The 22,466-nt window shown below is 40.9% G+C and overlaps 1 protein-coding gene across 2 annotated transcripts in view; it reads right to left on the reverse strand.

Annotated features, from left to right (window-relative positions):
- LOC149311284 (4-galactosyl-N-acetylglucosaminide 3-alpha-L-fucosyltransferase 9) overlaps positions 1-22,466 on the reverse strand; it is an 86,828-nt gene that overhangs the window by 4,952 nt on the left and 59,410 nt on the right. The window contains exon 1 of one of the 2 annotated variants that reach the window (XM_089528536.1): positions 15,721-15,785. The exons of the other annotated variant lie outside the window; for it this stretch is intronic. The gene's annotated coding sequence lies outside the window, so the exon portion shown is untranslated. Of the gene's footprint in view, positions 1-15,720; positions 15,786-22,466 lie in introns of those variants that run through there. 2 annotated transcript variants of the gene reach the window in all.

Consider the following 22,466-nt stretch of genomic DNA (forward strand, 5'->3'; position numbering starts at 1 on the left):
TAAAATTAAAAGGAGAATTATTACTAAAACATTCATTTAGGCCTAGCCAATGGTGTGCTAGTCATTGTATACAACAAAAACACAGGAAGTTTCTTGCCCACAATATTTACAATGCAAAGGGAAATTTACTGATTGATCATGGGTATCATTTATTTTGTGTTTGTACTGCTAAAGACAACACAGAGAGATTTCACAAGATGTTACAAATCAGCTTTAGGGATTATTCATGGGATCAAATCCTCAGTCATGAAGCTAACTATGTCATTTAATGGGATAATCTGCAAGTACATCAGTGGATTTCTGGGGAGGAGGATAAAAGCATCATCATCATCATCATCATCATCAAGAACGACCTTCCTATCTGGCAACAACATCATCATAACACAGTGCTAGGGGCCTTTATCTCATTTCCAACCTTCTAAATGAAAAAGATTTATTATTTAAATTTGATAGTAGAAACTGAAAATAGCACTCATGAAAATATCCAGTTCAGAACTGACAAGAGAGATGAGTAGAAACTCTTGTTCTATATGGTCCTATGCCCTGTGCCTTGAATCCCTGCCCATGAAAACCACACCAACATTTGGGTCAGCTGCCCCCTCCCTGTTCTGTTTCAGCACTACTTTTGATTAGTTTCATCAAATCTTACAAGCACTTGTGTGTGTATATGTGCCTTCAAGGTGCCTGTCAACATACAGCCACCCCATAAATTACATAGGGTTTCATAGACAAGGAATACTCAGAGGTAGTTTTGCCAGTTTCTTCCTCTGAAATATAGCATACACCACCTGGCATTCATTCGCAGTCTCCCACCCATCCAAATATTAACTGCGATGACCCTGTTTGCCTCACAAGATCAGACAGGATCTGGAGCCTTTAGGGTCAGGGTATACAAGGTCTTTCAGATTTATATCTATATCTATTTATACCTGGAAATCAATTTGGGTAAATATCCGTAAGCATGACTTAAAATATGTAGGCTTTTCCCCATTATAGCAATGGGCTGCCAATCCAAAGTAGCACCCTTACACCACCAGACATTTGTGAAGTGTCTGCTCCTGATACAATGCTAGGCCTCAAAGGTAGGTTTTCTCAAGATTTGAAAAAAAGTGAAATGGCTTAATCACAGCTCGGAACTTCAGAAAAAGTTAATTTTTAATTGATAATCCTTTTAACAAGAATTTACTAGTCCAAATCATTGGGAAAATGTCCAGTTGGAGAAGGCAATTTATGATTATGATAATTTTTCAAGAAGCAACCAGAAGGTATGCCACTAAGGGATATCAATGTCAACCAAATATATGCATAGGGTGATAGTATGCAGCCTTGCCTGTCCCCTTTTCCAGTTGGGAACTATTCTGTTTCTCCATATTCAATAAACAGTGGCTCTCCCATTTTTTTTGAGAGCATTCTGTGGCTTTTTGTGATCTATGCAGTCAAAACACATGCATTGTTTTTTTTTTGGGAGGGGGATTCTCGGGTGCTCTCCATTATCTATCATATGTTTGCTATGTGGTCCCTAGTGCCTCTTCCCTTCCTGAATCCAACTTGCAACTCTCTGATTTCTTGCTCCATATATTGTAGGAGTCTTTCCTACAAAAATTAGAGCATGACTTTGCTTGCATGGGAAATTAGTGCAGTGGTTACTGCAATCTTTTGTGTCTCCTTTTTTGTGTATTAGAATGTATATGGATCACTTCCAGTCTGTGGGCCACTGCTTTGTTTTCCATATTTGTTGGCAGATTTTAGTTAAAACTAAAGTTGATTTTCTCTCTGTGGATTGTAGCAGTTCCCTTAGTATGTCATCTGTTCCTGGTGCTTTATTCTTCCTAATTGCTTTTGAGTGTGACTTTCCAAAATTTGGGGTTCATCTTCATAGGTTTCTTTGTCCCATATGTGGTTCATCTTTTTGTATTTTTATATAGCTCTTCTGTATATTGTTTCCATCTTTTTTATTTAATTGTTCCACTTCTTATTAAAGAGCATTCCCCACCCTTTGTTTTAATTTCTCTTTGAATTTCCCAATTCTCTTATTCTTCCTTTTTTGTTGTTGACTTATATTTCTTTGCATTGATTGTTGTAGTAATTCTCTTTGCCTTTGTGCACTAATCTTTGGACAGTAGCATTCATGGTTCTGATTGTCTCTCTTTTCTTTTGCTTTCTTAGCAAGTTAGCTCTCATCAGAAATCTGTGGGCAAGTCTACTGTTGTGCAAAAGAGGTTTAGTCTGTGAGATATAAACTTGGAAACCAATTGCATATGGAGAGCTAATTCCTAATTTTGTAATGAAAATATCCTATATTTATAAAATTATCATAGTTGTTTCACTCTGTGTGTAGGAAATCAGTGCAGAATAACATTATTAAAACCAACAGAACATTACAAAATAGCAAAAGGGGGATATAGTTCAGGGCATTATAGAAAAACTATTTAGAACATGATGTAGTTTCTTATGCTTCATTCCCTGTATAGCATTTGCATTGCGGTAAGCTGCAGATTCTGACAAGAGATGATAAAAATTGTTGAAGGAGCTTCAACAGGAGTAAAATAGTTACATCCTAAAATACTACTAAACTAGAATTGTTTTAAGGAGCTTTCAGATACAGTTAGCCTTCTGTATCCACAGATTCTGCATCTGTGGATTCAACCATCCACAGCTTGAATACACACAGAGAGAAATAGACACAGACACAGCTCCCAAAAGGAAACCTTGATTTTTTGCTTTTTATATAAGGGACACAATTTTGCTACACCATTGTATTTGATGGGGCTTCAGCATCCATGTATTTTGGATCCATGGGAAATCCTGGAACTAAACACCAGCAGATACTTAGAATCCACAGTAGTTCATCACACATTTGTTAACATCCTTTAACATCAAACTCTTATTCTACAATTCTCATCCTTGTATACCACTACACACATCATAATCCTAATACCTATAAGTAAAGTTCAGCTGAATATATCCTCTCTTCACATTCACATGAACTTTTGTTCCTTGTGGAACTATGTGGGGGAAAACAACCTGGTCATTTGGAGACAGGATTTCTATAATTTTTGTCTTTCTTTGGCATATGAGATGGCTCCTTAAGGAACCAAAAGTGTCTTAACTGCTTCAAGTGGCAGAACATAAAAAAGTAAAAAACAAACAAACTTATGCCACCTCTAATGAAGGCAGATGACACTCATCCCAAAAGGTCCATTGACAACTGATTCAGTTTTAAAGTGTGTTTGGGAGGGAAAGGGTTTTTTTTTTTTTTTTGCCTAAAATAGTCTGGAAAAAAGCTTTACTTAATATGTTGGTCCACCTTTACCTGGAGGGAGGAGAACACATGTTAACTTGGATTTCTCAGATATTCCTCATGAACTAGACAAACTGGTTCCATTAGACAGTCAACCTGGAAGAAGGACAGGTTTCTGAATGACCAATCAGTTCCTGCTATAGATAGTAGCCTGATTTCTTGGAACTATGTAAGAGAAATGATGCACTGAATTGGAAAGGGGCATTTCAAGAGGAAGTCCCATCATCAATTGGTACATTGAGTTTTCCCCTGGCTGCCCATTCCACAGTAGAAGTAGCCAATGCAAGGGTTTGTGACAGGACTTTGATAGGACAAATATGCATCCATAAACCAGAACCCTGAAAGGAATGTGGGACTTCCTGTATAAGAGCAATAGGCAGAGGTCAAGCATTTCAAACTTTCCAATCTGAAGCAATTCTGTAGATAAGCAGTGGCTATTTGAATACTTATTATAATACATATTTGCATGTAGCATGCAATTTGGTCATTTTTATGGTGTCTGTATTTCCTTTCCCCATTGTTCTTGTTGCTGTAATGTGCAATAATGTGCTGTAGAAACTATAATGTTGGATTTAGGTCTAGGTAGATCTGGCTTTACACCTCCATCTGCAAAGAAGCTCACTGGGTTATCTTCCACCAGTCTCTCATCTTCTTTTTTGCTCTGCCTACTGACCTCACAGAGGTCTTATGAGGATACAATGGGGCTGGAGAGGGAACCATGTGTAAAAAAAAGCCTGAATGTCCTAAACCACATATCCTACCGACATTGAAGCACCAGCATGATGGAACCTTCTTCTCAGCTCTCAGTCCCACCTGGAGACCAGCTCTGGAGAGGTTATCCAGAGCAGGATTTTGGGATGCATTTTGGAGCTGGAGTGGAGAGGGGAGATCATCTCATTCCAAATCTGCTCACAAAATGACTTTCCTTGATGGAATTGCCCCATGCATCCAGCCAAAATAAATATAATAAATAAATAGGGATATCTTAAATGAAGATATTTAGGGTACTTATTTCTGTAATACAGAGGAGATGTGGTCTGTTTCTGAATATTAACACTAGGAACATCCCAAATGAATGAACGCAATGTGCTCTATGTAGGGAGATTTCTACATCTGGCTTTAAAACTCCGATTAGACCTATAAAAAAAGCAGCTTTGGTGATACTTATTGCACTATGTCATGTCCGATCTTATAGCTGCTGCATATGCCCTCCCTGCCTTTTCACTGAAGGAGAGAACCTGTCAATATGCTTGCAATTGCACAGTGTGAAATGTCACTGCTGGGGCAGTTGTGTTATTGGCATTCACATGGTGTCAGCATCTCCTTCTTTCCCCTTGTCACCTCCTCCCCAAGCAGTGAGTTTACTTTTATGTTTCTCTCTCTCTCTCTCTCTTTCTTTCTTTCTCTCCCCCCCCCTTTTTTTTTTTTTAAAGAAAAACCTTAAATCACAGTAGCAGAGCTCTGGAATTGCATGAAAAAGTGAAAATAATAATTAATAAAAATAAAAATTTAAAATGGAAGACATCCTTGGTAGGTTATAGGGCAGTGAGGTGGGTTTAAGAGGGAGTCAGGGGAAGAGCACAATGGCAGTTGCATGACTGCAAAGATGTGGAGTGATGCAGTGAATACAAACAGGTATAATTTCATTTTCATTGACAAGCAGGATTGTGGTGAGAATGCTCATGTGGTAAAGCTCTAGGTCTCCCTTGAAGAAAACTTGGAAGCTTCAACTAGTTCAAAAGGCCAGAAACCATATAGAAACCCTATGACACTGGCCTTACAGGAACTGCATTGGTTGCCTGTATACTTCCAGTCCAAAATTAAGATGCTTTTGATAATGCTTAAAGTCCGAAATAATATTTTAAGTCCTAAATAACTTGGGACTTTGGCACTTGAAGGAGTCCCTCTCCTTATATCAGCTTTCTCTCAACTCTCAGTTGAGCTCCAGAAGGGTTCCCAGCTCTCCAGAACAGTTTTGGGATGCATGGAAAGTTGCAGTGGAGAGAGGAGATCACCACCCCAAATCTGCTGACAAAGTGAGTTACACTGATGACATTACCCCAGTGTATCCTGTCCAATATAATATAATAAATAAAAAGAGACATCTTAATGAACATTTTTAGGGTGCTCATTCCTGTAAGACAAAGGAGATGTGAACTGTTATTGATATTTTAACACTTGCTTGGTTTGATGCAGTTTTAATGTTCTTTTGCTATGAAAACATGGGAAAATAACAGGGGAAAGAAAGGCCAGATCAATTCATGGGAAATAGTTCTGCGAACAAGCATTAACTGTGATAGCTAAACAGAAAATAATTTGGGACAAGTAAGAGCAGCACACTGTTGAGTTCTTGCACCATCTGTGAGTTTCCAGTACTGCTTGAACAAATTACTTTGTTGGGACTACACATCCCAGAATCCCATGGCTGTAGAGTAGGATATAAATATTTTAAAATGTCTTATTGTGGATGGTTTTATTTCACTTCTGAACTGACAGGCACCACGACATCCCACATTATGTATGTTAAACTCATTGAAGTCAGGGCATATTATGACTTTTTAAAAATAAGAGAATGAGGGACCCATTTGAAATGTCAGTTCTTCTGATTTGATTTACAGAATCAAAACATCTCAGGAAAGAGAAAGGGATTTCTGTCAATGACTTGACAACTAACATAATTCCACTATCTATACAAGACATTCAATCCAAAATCTCTATTGAAATATTTTTTTTAATGTCTGGTTGATTTGACACAGATGCATCTTACAATTCACTGCTTTGAGAACCATAAAGTAGCCTAAGAAATGGGAAGGAGGGATAAAGACAGGGAAAAGAAAGAAAGAAATATGAGCATTTTACAGCACTGTGCTGCTAAGGTGACTTACCATAATCAAAAGCTGCAGCAAAGTTTGAGTCTTGCCTGGAAAAGTACCACCTTCTTTGAGCAGCAGTAATAAAACCATGTAGGAGAAGATCTTGGATTAAGGTATGCCAGCGCTTGGGGAGATAACTCTGAATGGAATTCTAGTTATATCCGGAGGGTGATATGTATATTCTTTTTATTTTCTCAAAGTGGGCTCTTTTATGATAGTGAATAGCTTCCAGGTTTCAGAACACTGAGCCTGTAGACCCACCTTATTTAGTTACCTGTTGCCTGCTCAAAGCCAGGAAAGGTTGTAATAAGAAGGTAGAAAATGGCCTGTGCAATGTGCTGTTGGCCAGTCTTGTGTGGAATGTGCTTGATGAAGAAACTGCTTTTTCTTCCCCTCCTTCTCTTCCTTATAACTCAACTCTGACCTTCTACCTCCAATTAAGTACTCAGTGGCTCCAAAGCCCTGAAGGGTTACAAAAGCTATATATTAAAAGATGAGCGCTCTTCTGCATACAATACTCTAAGCCAATCCATAAAATAATGATATGGGGGGGATTTTGAAACATACAAGACACCCAAACTTCCCTAGCCTTCTATTTTTTGGCAAATATAGACATTGGACTTTCTGGTTTTAGCTCTGTTTTCAGATGGTCTTTCACGTACAATGACTAGATGTGTTATTTGTGTTGTAACATGTGGCCTCAGGTCAGAACTAAACAGATTCTGGTGCTAGTCAGTTTTTCAGATGGTCTGGAAGTTAGTAGAACATATAATAACAGGTTTCATGTTATTTGAATTATAAAATCTGATTTTTGGTCAATATTAACCTACAATCACAGTTTGTCATACAGCTGAACAACGCAAAACCTAGGGGTGTGTGTTGTTTCTTCCTGCTTTGGGGGGGATTTTTTTGTCGGGGGGGGGGTTAAATGTCTTTTGTTTTCCTGATAATGCATATTTTTACAGGCTTTTACACTGTTAGCTGTTTATGAAGCTCTAAAAACATGACAGATAATAAATGGTGTTACAAAGTAATATCAGTGCTATATAATAAGTCATATGACTGAAGTGTAGTTTGAACTGTATACACAATTCTTGTACTTATTAAACACAGAAAGAAAAAACAGAATTGCAAAAGTTTCCTCCACAATATTTCCAGGAAACATGCTTTTCAAATAGTCAAAACAAAAGCACTGAAACTTAAAAGCAAATTCTTAACTACATTTCTTCATGATATATCATCTTGTATCCAACTCCATGATTCCATTGTCCTTTTACATAACTATTATTTGCACATTATTATGGTTTACAGGCACGCCTCAGTTAACAAAGCCTCTGTCAAAGTGTCTTTTAACCATGTCTTTCTTTCTACACTCATGCAGCCCCCCTTTCTTCTTCCTATAACCCTTCCAATAAGAAATAAAAATTATCTGGGAAGATTTTAAAAATTCCTCAAAACAATGAAATACAATTTAATAAAATATAGTATCATAAAAGCATATGATGTAATAGTCTAGCTCAAGAAAAGCATCTGAAAACTTCTACTGATTTTTATTCAGGATTTGGATCAAACTAAATTTGGCAGAAAACACACAGATGAGAAACAAAGTTGGGAGGAACAGATTTCCATGAAAGAAGATATGCTGTACTTAGTACCTTTCATGTCTAGCTACCAGCTATTGTTTTTCCCAGGTCAATTATGTTTCTCTGTGCTTTGCAAAAGTTGGGCAGAAATGATCCCTAAACTGCTGTCTGCCAAATAATAGAACCATAGAGTTGGAAGAGGCCTCATGGCTCACCAGGTTCAACCCTCTGCTCAATCTAATTTCCAGCTAGACTGCAGTGGTTCCCAAACTTTGGTCTTCCAGGTGTTTTGGACCTCAATTCCCAGAAGCCACAGCCAACTGTCAGCCATTTTGGAAGCTGAAGTCCAAAGTCCATCTGGAGGACCAAAGTTTGGGAATCACTGAGCTAGAGCATCCCCAGCAAAGCCAGGGAGCGGGAGAAATCTAGCCTCTTTTTGAAGATATCCAGAGGAGACCTCTGTCAGGGGTTAAAGTCAGCACACTGGGAGTTGCTTAGATGTGTGTGTGCGTGACCATGAGCATCCAGCACTGGAAGGACAAGGCTGATCAAGCACAGCTGATGCTCATAGCCTCAAGGACATTCTGGTGCCTGTGTGCACCTATGCTTGGATGATGAAACATCTAGCTGGATTGCACAGGGGGACACTTTAGAATGTAACACAGGAAGTCACTGGGTTTGGGAGACTGCATGGTCTGAAGGCTATATAAACTCAGGAGCTTCCAGTGATTGCTTTGTGGGTTGTAGTAGGAGAGTTGGTATTCGTTTGTGATCTGTATTATAGCACTGTAAATAAAGCACTTCGGGAGACTTGGCTTGTCTGGTCGTCTATCAGCTGAAGCCTGGCATTGGTTGCTGAGAGTCCCTGGAGGTTCCTGCATTTCTTCAGTTCCTGGAAGACATCCAGCTGCTGTTATCTCAACTGAGGACTGAGAACCACGTTTCTGAATTTGCCAGTTTACTCTGCTGTATGCCAGCATTGGCTACAGGGCTCAGATGAGTTGCTGACAACTTCGCCACCTCTAAATCATTCTCACTGTCAAGATGTTCCTTTTACTGTTCAGTCACAGTCTTCCCTCCTTTTTTGTAGCAGCTCTTGATGTATTTAAAGAGTGCAGCCATGCTATCCCTTTCTTCTCTTCACAAGCTGCCCATGTCCATTTCTTTCAACCTCTCCTTATACATTTTGTTTTCCATACTTCTTATCATCCTCACTGCCTTTTTTTGAACTCACACCAACTTGTCTATATCTGTCTTAAATGAGGCACTCAGGACTGAACACAAGAATGTAATGGGACTATTAGTTCCCGTGACTTGGAAACTATATTTCTGTAAATGCTGGCTGAGATAGCATTTACCTTCTTTGCTGCAGCATCACACTATTGGCTCATGTTCAACTTGTGATCAACAATAATCCCAAGGTCCTTTTCACATATAGTATTGCTGAGCCAAGTATCCTTCGTCCCATTACCTGTGCATTTGGCTTTTGTGGCCTAAATGTAGAATCTTGCATTTGTCTCTGCTGAATTTCATTTTAATAATTTCAACCCAGTTTTCTAGTTTACCAAGGTCCTTTTAATTCTGTTCCTATGTTCCAGTTGTTAGCTACCCATCCCAGTTTTGTATCATCCACAAATTTGGTAAGAATTTCCTCTACTCTATCATCTAAACCTTTGATAAAAATATTGAAGAGTGTTGGTCCCTGGAAAGGATCTTGCAGAACTCCACTTGAGGCCTTCTCCAAATCTGCAACACAGCACTGATGACAATGTCTATTTCTGCACCTGTACACAGGTATAACTAGCTGGATTGCAATTTTTGTTGAGCATAGTGGAAATGTGATGATTGTAAAATAGGGACACTTCCTTATAGGAAACATAAGAATGGGAGTTTAGAGATGACCTCTATAGCATGGAGGCGGTAACAAGGAGAGTCAATGCTGCTTTCCGATAATTGTATCCATTTGACAATAAAACTTTTATTCTGGTATTCTGTGCCTTCATGTGTGGTTATGTGGCATCAGAATGGGAGGCAACAGACTTTGGAGCAGGAATACAGGTTGCTGAAAAGCTAGAACCTTATTCAAGAATGCAAGTTTTCATTGTAGTACATTAGTAGAAGTGTAATTTTGGAGTTTTTGCAAGTCTCATTAAGACTGCAATGCCTGGCAATACTGCGGAAACCTGGAGAAAATCCAAGCAAAGATTCAACTTTATGTGATATCTGTAGGAACTGCAGAAAAATCTGATCAAATAAAACCATCTATCTTGTTGCCTGCAGAGGGAGAAGAAGCACTGGGAATTTGCAACAGTTTCCAATTTGCAGAAGGAGAAAAGATGAATCTCAGTGATACAGTGATAAATCTGAGAAGTACTATATATCACCATAGGAATGAGACTCTGAATGATGTAGATGCCTTTCATGCATATAGAAAATGGATGAAAAGATCAAACAGTATGTCATGGAGTTAAAAACCATTAGTTAGACTTGAGATGTCTGGAAAATGGACAGGCTCCATGATACGAGACAGGATTGTTTGGGACATCAGTGAAAACTGTATGGAAAAATCCACTGCAGCCTTTCACAGTGTGTTACCCCTAGATCAGGGGTTCCCAACCTGGGGGTCGTGACCCCTTTGGGGGTTGCTCGACCCTTTCTCAGGGGTCACCAGGTTGGGAATCCCCCTTGCCTCCCCCCTCCCCTTCTCCCCGCAGGTGCCGGCACTGGTGTAGGCACTGCGTGGGGAAAAGGGTACGGGGATGTGTCTGCCTCCTTTTCCCCTTCTCCCTGCGGGTGCTGGTGCTGGCACTGACACCCGTGAGGAGAAGGGGATGAGATCGGGGCTCCTTCCTCCTCCCCTTCTTCCCACGGCTGTCAGACAACTGCGGGGGGATGGGGTCGGGGGTCCTTCCCCCTCCCCTTCTTCCCGAGGCTGCCAGACAACCGTGGGGAGAAAGGGACGGGGTTGGGGCTCCTTCCCCCTTCTTTTCTTCCGGCGGCTGCCAGGCACCCACGGGAAGAAGGGGACAGTGGCAGGGCTCCTGATCCTTCCCCCTACCCTTCTTCCCACAGCTGCCAGGCACCCGTGCGGAGAAGGGGATGGGGTCGGGGCTCCTGTCTCCTCCCCTTCTTCCCGCGGCTGCCAGACAACCGCGGGGAGAGGGGGACGGGGTCGGGGCTCCTTCTCTTCTCTCTGTGACTGCCAGACAACCACAGGGAGAGGGGGATGGGAATGGGACTGCAAGCCCCAGCAGCCTTTGCAGCCGGAAGTCCCGCCCCTCCTCCCCCGGCAGCCTCCCTAATTGGTTGGGAGGCCAGGAAGGGGCGGGACTTCTGGCCTTGAAGGCTGCTGGGGCTTGTAGGCAGCCAAAAGTCCCACCCTTTCTTGTGCTTCCAACCAATCAGGGAGGCCGCAGGCGGGACTTTCATCCACAGTGGGGGTCGCAGCCCAACAAAGGTTGGGAAATGCTGCCCTAGATGTTGTTGTTAACTGCATCAACTCAACACTGACTTATGGCAAGCCTATGAATGAGAGACCTACAAATCATCTTATCAAAAACTGCACAGCTCACATCTTGTAAACTCAGAGCCATGGCTTCCTTGACTGAGGAGATTATCACATGAAGTAAAGGATGGAACACTTTCATCATCACCCTGTGCTTATGGCACAATCATGCGAAGATTATCACATGTTGTCTGTCATTATCCTGTCCTTCTCCCATTCTTATTCCGCAATCACAATAAGATTTTCAGATGATGTTGAGCTTATCCCACCCTTTCCCCATTACTGAAGTGGCATGGCCCCATCATTTTGTATTAATGGAAACTTCTGTTAATACAATGACAGGTGCCACTGATGGGAGAAGGACGGAATAAGTGCAGACGTGATAAGGACAGGGTAAGGATGGGAGTGATCTGTCCTTACCCCGTGTGATAATCTCCTTAGTCTATCCACCTGGAATGCAGTCTCCCTGTTTCTTCTCCGATGTGTTGAATAGCAGTTCCTATAGTTCTGAGCACTGACATGATGGGAGTTGTAGACCTGGGGGCATCATGTTAGGGAGTGCTGTGCTACTAAACAAAGATGACCTCACCATGAAAGGAACCCCAACACTTTGAACCAGCACTGTGCAGTGGTTTGACTGTTGGTCTAGGGCACTGGGAGACCAGGGTTTGAATCCCCACTCGACCATGGAAACCCATTGGGTGAACTTGGGCAAGTCATACTCTTTCAACCTCAGAAGGTCAAAAGCACGCCTCACTGAACAAATTCTGCCAAGAACACCCCATGATAGGTTTGTCTTAGGATCTCTGTAAGTCAGAAATGACTTGAAGGTGCATAACAACTGTAGCAGAATTGGCAAGAGTTCAGGAAAATGGGCATCTAAAGAGACTGTCCATAAACTAAGCAAGTAGCAAGTTCAAAGTATTTATTTATTAATGCACCTGGAAAGTGACAAAGCAGCTTAAAACAACCTTGTAGAAAGTGTGGAGAGCAAGGTCCTAAGCAATGTGCTGCACTTCTGAAGCTATACTATAATTATAACCTATTTTGCAAACTACAGCACACCACAAGCATTAAAATGCCAGGTTCATTCTATTATACTGATATAAGACAAAGCATTTCCCAATAATGCCACGAAATCAGGGAAAGGGAAACAGTAAAACTGGAATCTGCCTGTGGGAACAATCGTGTCTTTTAAACTGGATTGTGAGTACTGTACTCATGTTCATGTGTTATCTGAATCGTAAAAGATAACAACTTAGCCAGAACTACATAAAAAGTAGCTGAGGGTTGAATATGGCAGTAAAGAGGGCAGTGTGTTGCTCATATCAAATACAAAGATGCCATGTATTCAAACATGGCATATCTAAAAAATAGAACCTAACTAGTTGACCACAGTCTTGGATCTGATAACATATGAGAAATTCATTCTAGTCAAAACTGTGCTTTCTGTGCAAAACAATAGGAACATGAATATGAGGAATTCATTTCAGCATACATACTGCAGTAGTTTGAGTGCTGGACTACAACTTTGGATATCAGGGTTTGGATCCCGGCTCAGCCATGGAAAGCCACTGGCTCATGGAATCATAGAGTTGGAAGAGACCACAAGGGCCATCCAGTCCAACCCCCTGCCATGCAGGAACTCTTAATCAAAGCATCCCCAACAGATGGCCATCCAGCCTCTGCTTAAAGACCTCTAAGGAAGGAGACTCCACTACATTCTGAAGGAGTGTGTTCCACTGTGGAAAAGCCCTTACTGTCAGGAAGTTCCTCCTAATGTTGAAGTGGGATCTCTTTTCCTGTAGATTGCATCCACTGCTCCGGGTCCTAGTCTCTGAAGCAGCTGAAAACAAGTCAGCTCCCTCCTCAGTATGACATCCCTTCAAGTATTTAAACAGGGCTATCATATCACCTCTTAACCTTCTCTTCTCCAGGCTAAACATCCCCAGCTCCTTAAGTTGTTCCTCATAGGACATGGTTTCCAGACCTTTCATCATTTTAGTCGCTCTCCTTGGGACATGTTCCAATTTTCAACATCCTTTTTAAATTGTGGTGCCCAGAACTGAACACAATAGTCCAGGTGGGGCCTGTCCAAAGCAGAATAGAGTGGCGCTATTACTTCCCTTAATCTAGATACTATACTTTTACTGATGCAGCCTAAAATCGCATTGGTGTTGTTAGCTGCCGCATCGCACTGTTGACTCATGTTCAACTTGTGGTCTACTTGGACTCCCAGATCCCTTTCACATGTAGAAGTTTATCACATTGGGGTTAAAACATTCCCCAGTGTGTTCTAACATGCCTGTGCGGGTGCGCGCGCAACATGACGGGAACGAGATGGTGCCAAGAACCCCATTTTATCGCACACTGGAACGTCGCCTTTGCCACCGGGCGTTCCAGTTGCGTCCCCGTTCCATTCCAGAGGACGCCATTTGTGAGAACGCTTTCAGTTCTCACAAATGGCGCCCTCTGGAACGGAACGGGGACGCAACTGCAATGCCCAGCGTCAAAGGCGGCATTCCAGTGTGCGATAAAATGGGATTCTTGGCCCCATCCCGTTCCGTGCGTGCACATACATACATTTGGGTACGCACTGGGCCCGTTTCAGAGCCAGTGTGATAAACTCCTATGTCTCGTTCGGCCATGTGTCCCCCATCCTATATCTGTGCATTTTATTTTAACTCCCTAAGTGCAGTACCTTACACTTCTCCCTGTTGATGTTCATTTTGTTAGCTGTGGCCCAACTTTCTAGTCAATCAAGGCCCTTTTGAATTTTGATCCTGTCCTTAGCTATTCCTCCTAATTTGGTGTCATCTGCAAATCTGATAAGTATGCTCCCAATTCTGTCATCCAAGTCATTGATAAAGATGTTGAATAGGACTGGGCCCAGGACGGACCCCTGTGAGACCCCACTGGTAACTTCTCTCCAGGATGAAAAAGAGCCATTGTTGAACACCCTTTGGGTTTGGCCAGTCAACCAATTACAAATCCATGTAACAGTTATGTTGTCTAGCCCACATTTCACTAGCTTGTTTGCAAGAATGTCATGGGGAACCCTGTCAAAAGCCTTACTGAAATCAAGATATACTATATCCACAGCATTCCCTTCATCTAACAAGCTAGTAATTTTATCAAAGAAAGAGATCAGGTTTGTCTGGCATGACTTCTTTCTCTGAAACCTGTGTTGACTTTTTGTGATTATGGCATTGCTTTCTAGATGTTCACAGACTCTCTGTTTAATGATCTGCTCTAGAATCTTTCCTGGTATTGATGTCAGACTAACTGGACAATAATTGTTGGGATCCTCTTTTTTCCCTTTTTGAAGATGGGGACAACGTTTGCCCTTCGCCAGTCTGCTGGGATCTCTCCTGTTCTCCAGGAGTTTTCAAAGATTATTGCCAATGGCTCCGATATTACATTTGCCAGTTCTTTTAATACCCTTGGATGGAGTTCATCTGGTCCCGGAGACTTAAATTCATTTAGATTAATAAGGTGTTCCTCTACTATCTCTTTACTTATTCTGTGCTGAAATGCCCCTATTCTGTCCTCTGCTCCATTATCCTCAGGTTGAGCACCCTTTGCCTTTTCTGAGAAGACTGAGGCAAAGAAGGTGTTGAGTAATTCAGCCTTTTCTCTGTCTTCTGTTAGCATTTTGCCATCTTCTCCACGCAGTGACCCTACCATTTCCTTCTTCTTCCTTTTGCTGCGGACATATCCAAAAAAGGCGTTTTTGTTGTTTTTAATCTCTCTAGCAAGCCTGAATTCATTCTGTGCTTTAGCTTTTCTGACTTTACCCCTACATGTGCTTGCTATTTGTTTGAATTCCTCTTTGATGATTTCTCAGTTTTTCCATTTCTTATACATGTTCCGTTTAAAACTTAGCTCAGTTGAAAGTTCCTTAGTCATCCATCCTGGTTTCTTGAGACATCTCCCATTTTTCTTCCTCATTGGAACTGTTTGAAATTGTGCCTTCAGTATCTCTCCTTTGAGAAACTCCCACCCATCCTGAACTCCCTTCTCTTTTAGTATTCCTGACCATGGGATCACCCCCAGTATTTCTCTAAGTTGACTAAAATCAGCTTTTCTAAAGTTTAGAATGCATGTCTGACTATGCCTGGCTTCTCCTTTCTATTGTATAACAAACTCCAGTAGTACATGATCACTCCCACCTAAAGATCCCACCACTTGCACTCCATTAATTAGGTCATCATTGTTGGTTAGGATCAGATCCAAAATAGCTGATCCCCTTGTTGCCTCTTCCACCTTTTGGACAATGAAATTGTCTCCAAGGCAAGTGAGAAATTTGCTAGACCTGGGTACATTCTCTCAACCTAAGAGAAAGGTAAAGGCAAACCTGGGATAGGTTTGCCTTAGGTTTGCTTTAAGTGAGAAATGAGTTGAAAGCATACAGAAACAACAGTAATAAAGAATGATGTGAATGTCTTGGCTGCTTACAAGGCACACATAATATCCATTTGCCTCAGAGACTGATCCATGCAGAAACTTCACACTTTCTTTTCATGTGGCCTTTGGTCCAGTGAAAAGCCCTCTGCAAATCAGATCAGACATCTAGAGAAAGTGATGTATGACCTCCCCAGCAGCCTGAATGGCTAGAAAAAAGAGAAGAGGAAGAGAAAAGAATGGAAGAAAGAAAGGTTCACTTTGGCTGCATCTGTACTGCAGAAACAATCCAGGTTGACACCACTTTACCTGCCATGGCTCATTGCTATGCAGTTCTGGGATTGGTAGTTGTGTCATCAGAGCTCTCTGAAAGAGAAGATTACATGTTTCAAAAAAATCTAAAAAGTTCTCAGAATTCCATAGTATTGAGTCATGCTGAGTTACACTGGTGTCAAGATGGATTATTTCTATAGTGTGGTTGCAGCCTTTGCCTTCTGTTGGCTTTGGCCCACTACCAAATTATACCTGAAGGAATGTGGCCTGCAACAGAAGAAAAAGCTTCCCCATATCTGTTGGAGAGAATTCTAAATTACAAGGCTGTTTAGATCCCAAAGGATTTAACAAAGGAATCAAGTGTGGCATTTCCAAACCCTCATTATGGAGGAATTCATGTCACTATTTCCTGCCCAGTTTATCAGTCCATGATTTTGTTATTTCTCAGTTCCTCAAGCCATTTGCCTTTACTGAAACTTCATCCATTGGAATCTGCTACTGCTGTTGCTTGATCCCTTTGGGGAATCTCTCTCCCACTCAGCTTGTGCAGATCAGCTGCCTTCTTTCTAAATGCTATCAGTTCCACTGCCCATTCCACCTCTTCTTTTGTTAAACTATATCCCTTTGCCATTCTATGTAACTCCCCACAATCCTCAACTACGCAAAAATATTCTTCTGCTCCCTGAAAACTCCACATATTTCTCCTTGCTGCCTTTTATGCCTGGAAGAGGTTTTAAGAAGACTTGCTTGAAATTACTTGTGATTCCTCCCTCCCTCAGAAGTCTTTGGAGGCTTTGGACGATCTTCTAGACCCTGTGCAATTAGTCAAAACTATTGATTACTGACAATCCCTAGTCCTTGTAGAGTTGTAACTGTTTCTAGCTAAAATAAGGAGGTATGACTTCCCTGCTTCCCAATGTTTCTATTTCTTCTTCCTTTTCCAGCTATAAACCCCTCAAGGAAGGAACCTATCATGTCTTTGTAGAGCATCCCAGACACAGATAATGGCAAATAAATAAATAAATAAATGATGAATGGCATTTTGAGGGATAGAATCTGAGGGAAGGCACCAGACTTGAAGAAGATCAATGGCTTTGGAAGTGTTGCACATTTAAATTAAACAACATCATCAGTGACAATCTTGTATATTCATTATAACTGGACTGACTTTTCTGTGATGTGAGCACCATCTACGAGGCAAAACCTAACAAGAAAAAAGGTCAAGGCTACTGAAAAGCCATCCCCCAGGCCAAGAAATACAAGTAAGGGCTAATTGGTAAGGAAATTTACACCCAGGCGAGCACTGTTTAGAGCTTTCCTTGAAAATAAGCAGGGTTTTTCTCTCTTTTGCAAACAACATAGCTAGGATGAACAACAGGAAAAGAAGCAATTAACATCTCTTTTGCTGATGTTCTGTGAGTGTGATAAATGGCTTAATCCAGAGAGTTAATATTCTGAACACGATACTGTGATTCCACAGAACAATGTCAGTCATTGGGAAGCACTCCAAGGTACCAACAGAGAAGCAATAAATTATACCCAGACTGGAAAAGAATGGCTGGGTGTCATGAACCTGTTCTCATGAGCTGTACTGTGGAAGACTGTCTCATTCAAGAAGGACACTGGAGGAGAGCCGATGAACCTCTGACATTTAGGAAGTGCATCTGGCTTTCACACACACACACTTCTTAAACCATTTAGCAGCATTTTACTAGCACTTAAGCACTGGTCTGAAAATCTTCATGCTCTCCCAGGCTGAGGACATGGCATCTCAACCTATCTTGGGCTCTATCTCCTATAGTTCACAGAAGCCAGGAGCTACAGAACTGAATGGAGCAGAACAATAGGGCCTTGACAGCTTTCATAGCATTTTTAGCTCTTTCCAAAGGCTGTGTCCGCACTGTCGAAATAATCCAGGCTGACACCACTTTAACTGCCATGGCTCAATGCTATAGGATTCTGGGAACTGTACTTTGTTGTGACACCAGAGCTCTATGACAGAGAAGGCTAAATGTTTCACAAAACTACAGTTCCCAGAATTCCATAGTATTGATAACTATCATTATCAGTCTTCTCTTGCAATGCAGACATGTGCTACTGCATGCAATTTCAATCTACATCAAGGTTCAAATGGAAGGAGAGTGCTCTGTGTTGCCTTTCTAGGGGACCATATGCTCACTTTTGTGGCCTCAAAGCCCCCCCCCCCACAAATGCATGCAAACACACATAGTTTTTCCAACAGTCCGAAACTCCCTCATACAACCCTTCTCAAATTCTTCTTTTTCTTAAATATTTCCCATGAAATGGCTGCAAGAAGTGTTATGTCATCACTTCTGGTTGCTATTTGGAGGGAAACAGGGGCGAAAGAAGGTATTTTAGAACAGTAAAAGGCTATAGCCCCTGTGCATTACTAACATCTGTGTTGAAACATGTCCCAGACTTCTACACAAGGGGTGTAGTTTTTTGTGGGTTTCATGATGGGGATCTAGAAATCCTAAGGATTTCATGATGGAAAGTATTTTTGAAAGGTAGGATCCCCCCCCCCCCATCTAAAAAAAGTCCTTAACATTTTAAATGGGGATAATAGATGGCCCAGAAGCATTTCCAGCGTTTCCAGTGCTCCAAAGATAGAAACCCCTGACTAGAATTCTGCATTATTTTAGATGATAAATGGAATGAAATGTTTTATCATCCAACTGCCTTTTTGGATGGATAACCTTTAGCTGATAAAAATAAATGAAATGAAATAAATTTCAACCATTTTGAGAGCAGTCTCGCAAAGTGAATTGAAAGTGCTTTGCAGCAAAAAAGTTCAAATACAATTTCCAAACCAGACTGAATAGAATTAACCTCCCATGAGGCCATTGGAAAAGTATTTAAAATTGTCATTTTGTGCAAGCCAGGAAGACGTAATTTGGAAACAGCTGATGTTGTAATAGTTTTATCACTGCGGCTTCCCCACTGGGGATTTATACTGCCACTTGCTTAGCTAAAATTAGAAGCTCTATCTTGGAAGGGATACTGCCAAGCCAAATCTGGCATAAAATGAATTTTGTAATGTTGGTTCTTACAAATTCCAAGAAGAACCAAAATATTGCCATGACTTATATACATCTTAGCTGCAATGCGATTCCATGCATGTTTACTTTTAAGTAAATTCTATTGGTTGCATTGGGATCAAACCAACATGCATTTTGCCAAGATCAAGCATGCACTGCTAGTCAAAGGAGCTGAGATACGACCCAGGCATTTTCAGTCGCCCTCTAACAAACAAACCCATAATAACATAAAGATGGATGAGTGGCAAATGAAGGTCAGCTGGCTTGTGACAAAGTCCCCAAACCATCATGCTGTATTTGACATACCCTAGTATTGTCAAATACAGCATCTGTGTAGTATTGGAGAATATGCTTTAAATAGAAGCTTTACAGCTGTTTTTAGTATCATAAAATTTTGTTGAGACCATTCAGTACTCCAGCCTTGAAAGGCATTCATACTAGCAGAGACACACTGAAGCTGATGCAATGGGATTAGAGATGGCTTTCTTAAGTGTGCCTGTCAGAGTGGAGGCTGGATTTTCCAGAATGTGACATAAATGGAATGAAAACTAAATTGTGTATTTTTAATGCATGAAATCCAAGTATGTATAGGGGCCAGAAATACCCAAGGCTATTTGTGTCCTGCCCCAGTCCCAGAACAGAACACCCCCCCCTCTTTTCTGGCTGTCACACCCATTGCTGGGTGTAGCTCATATGCCCACATATGAGCTTTCAAGGGGTTAACTGGGGGCATTTGCAGCACTAGAATCCCTGCCCACCCTTTCAGTACAGCACCTTTCAGTGTAAGGGAATGTCTTATAGATCTTAAAAATTCCTTGAATGGCTTTTCATTATATTCAACTGCCTTCTGCTGCTTAGTTTCTTTCTGTGTCTGCCACTATTGCCGGCTTTTAAATGTTTGTCCTGGTGTACATCTGTGTATGGGTGTAAATATATTTGTACATTTTGCTCCACTCTGTATATCACAGTAGAGAGGCAGTGTTGTGTAGTGGTTTCAGTGTTGGACTAGGACCAGAGTTCATATCCCTGCCCAGCCATGGAAACCCACTGGGTGACTCTGGGTAAATTACAGTATCTCAGTCTCCGAGGAAGGCAATAGCAAACCCTTTTTGAACAAACCTTGCCAAGAAAACCCCATGACACGTTTCTCTTAAAGTTGGAATAAGTCAGAAAGTCAGCAAACAACAACAATATTTCATGATATGGCAATGTCCTTATTTTAAACTACATTTGAAACTGCCTTGAAAAATACAAGGTATAGATTTTCCAGATTCTAATAGGAGGTATAAAGGAATATAGAATGTGGTGAATTATTGAGGCTAATGAGTGATGTAATGCCTACGTCAAATGAATACCTTTCCAGTTATTTGCATTTCTACCTATAATACACTCCATGATCTGAATGCTGTGCATCAGTTTAGCAATAAAAATATGTAAAGCAACTCTTTCAATGGACATAGCAAATCTTTTCTTATGTGAGCATGTAAGTTTAGCATCAAACATCCTTAGTGTTTTCTTTATTCCTTTCCTCTTCTCTAAGCCTTGTCTTTCAGAAAAGAAAGGCTTGACATTTCCAAATCAATCATATTTTGCTTTGGCTGTAAATGTGCTGCATCACTGATCAGGTAGGTAGGTAATCTATTACCACTGTACATTGTTTTCTTCCATAGTAATTCAGAATTCTTCCATTGTAAATCTTTGGAAACATTCTCAGTGGATTCATCATATTGTTTAATGTGCTCTTCTAGAATGACAATATGGAGGGATGAAGCCTCTTTGATGAATTTCAATAAAAGGGTAATTTCCATTTTCCCTCTGAAAATAGAGCTAAATGGAGTCCCTTCTGTACTGGAGCTAAAAAAAGAAAAGTACTAAGGAAAAAATATGATTGTGCTCATCCAGAAGATTAAATATTAAAGGTCAGCAAGTGCTTGCTTTATATTTCTTGCAGAAAAAAAATCATACATAAAATTAATTTTTAAAAGCTGCTTATAAAATGTTGTGCAGTGTATTATCAAGCTACTGAATTTTAGGCAGGGATTTGAATTTTAATATAAATCCATGGGGAAGCCATGGACATCTAAAAATCTGCTCATCCTAAAAATTCACCCATTTTAGTCTCAGGATGGATTCAAATAAACATCATTTCCACCAAGAAGTGGGTTTTCCCAGTTGCTTTGCAACAAGACCCATGTGAAAATGCTTCACACATGAGATAGCATACACATTGCAGATCTTGAAATAACTTGCATGGGGGGGGGGGGGGCAGCCCCAAAGCCATGCCTATGCAGAATTTCCCCTATTAGTCAGTTCAGAGTAGATGAAATGATGTGGTGACTGGAAAACACTCTCCCTCACAGTGCATGGCAAAAAATTGTGTAAATACTCTGTTGGCACTGCTGAAGTGATCTTATTCACCATGACTGGGGCATAGATGGGTTGGATGTGATGTCTGATCATACAAAAACAAAAAAACAACAACAACAAACACACTCTCTAAAGCACTGACAGAAGTACTGGCCTGGGGAAAATCTGGGTTCTGCGTCATGCAGCAACATGTTGTGAGCTACAAAGTGCTCTTCTGTAATAACCCAGAACGGCTAGTAGGTGAAGTATGCACAGCAGAAGACCTGCAGGTCTCATGGAAGGGGTTTAAATGGAATATGGCACTTAAGGGGATGAGCAAAAATGGCTGTGAATGTGCATTCAGAGCAAAGAAATCCAAACTGAAGAGGGAGAAGAGGAGGAAGAGAGGGAGAATTGGCAGTGGCAACAGCAGGCGCGTGTGCATATGTGTGAGGCCACATTTCCTAACAGCCCAGGGTACATGTGTTTAGTTTCTCACATACTGTCTTGCATTTCAAGAGGTATACTTCAGGAATACAAAATGAAATACTAAGTAAATTATGAAGAAAATGTGTGTATGTATCAACACTTGCTATATCTGACTTTAAAATACAGAAATGAAGGCTTGAGTCTCACCTAGGACTTAAGGACGAAAGAAGATGTCTGCTTTTGTTAGTAAGGGTTGTAGGAAGGTGAAAAGAGCTGGATTTCACACATTGATTAAAAGAAATGTGAAGTCTAGTCAAATGCATGCTTAAAACATGCACTGAAATGTATTAACTCAAACACCAATAGGTTTTGCTGCTTTTATTTCTTTTTCTTTTGGCTAGTTTCTCTTACAGTGTATCCACGATCATGTTACTCTGACTGTGCATACACACACACAGGGAGAGAGAGAGAGAGAGAGAGAGAGAGAGAGAGAGAGAGAGAGGGTCTTACTTTGTTTACTGTTATGTAATTCCTAAGAGTAACAGAATCTAATCATTATGGTTTATTATGAGAAGAATCACAAGAATCTCATGTTTTATAGCAAAATCAATGAAGGCAATAAAAAGAGAAATAATGGCTGGAATCCTTGTCCCTCTGAAATCTGCATGCCTTTATTTGTTCCATGAAACAGGC

The sequence above is a fragment of the Sceloporus occidentalis genome, unplaced genomic scaffold (assembly GCF_023333645.1).
Source record: "Sceloporus occidentalis isolate IW3139 unplaced genomic scaffold, rSceOcc1.0.p SCAF_6, whole genome shotgun sequence".
Taxonomy (NCBI): domain Eukaryota; kingdom Metazoa; phylum Chordata; class Lepidosauria; order Squamata; family Phrynosomatidae; genus Sceloporus; species Sceloporus occidentalis.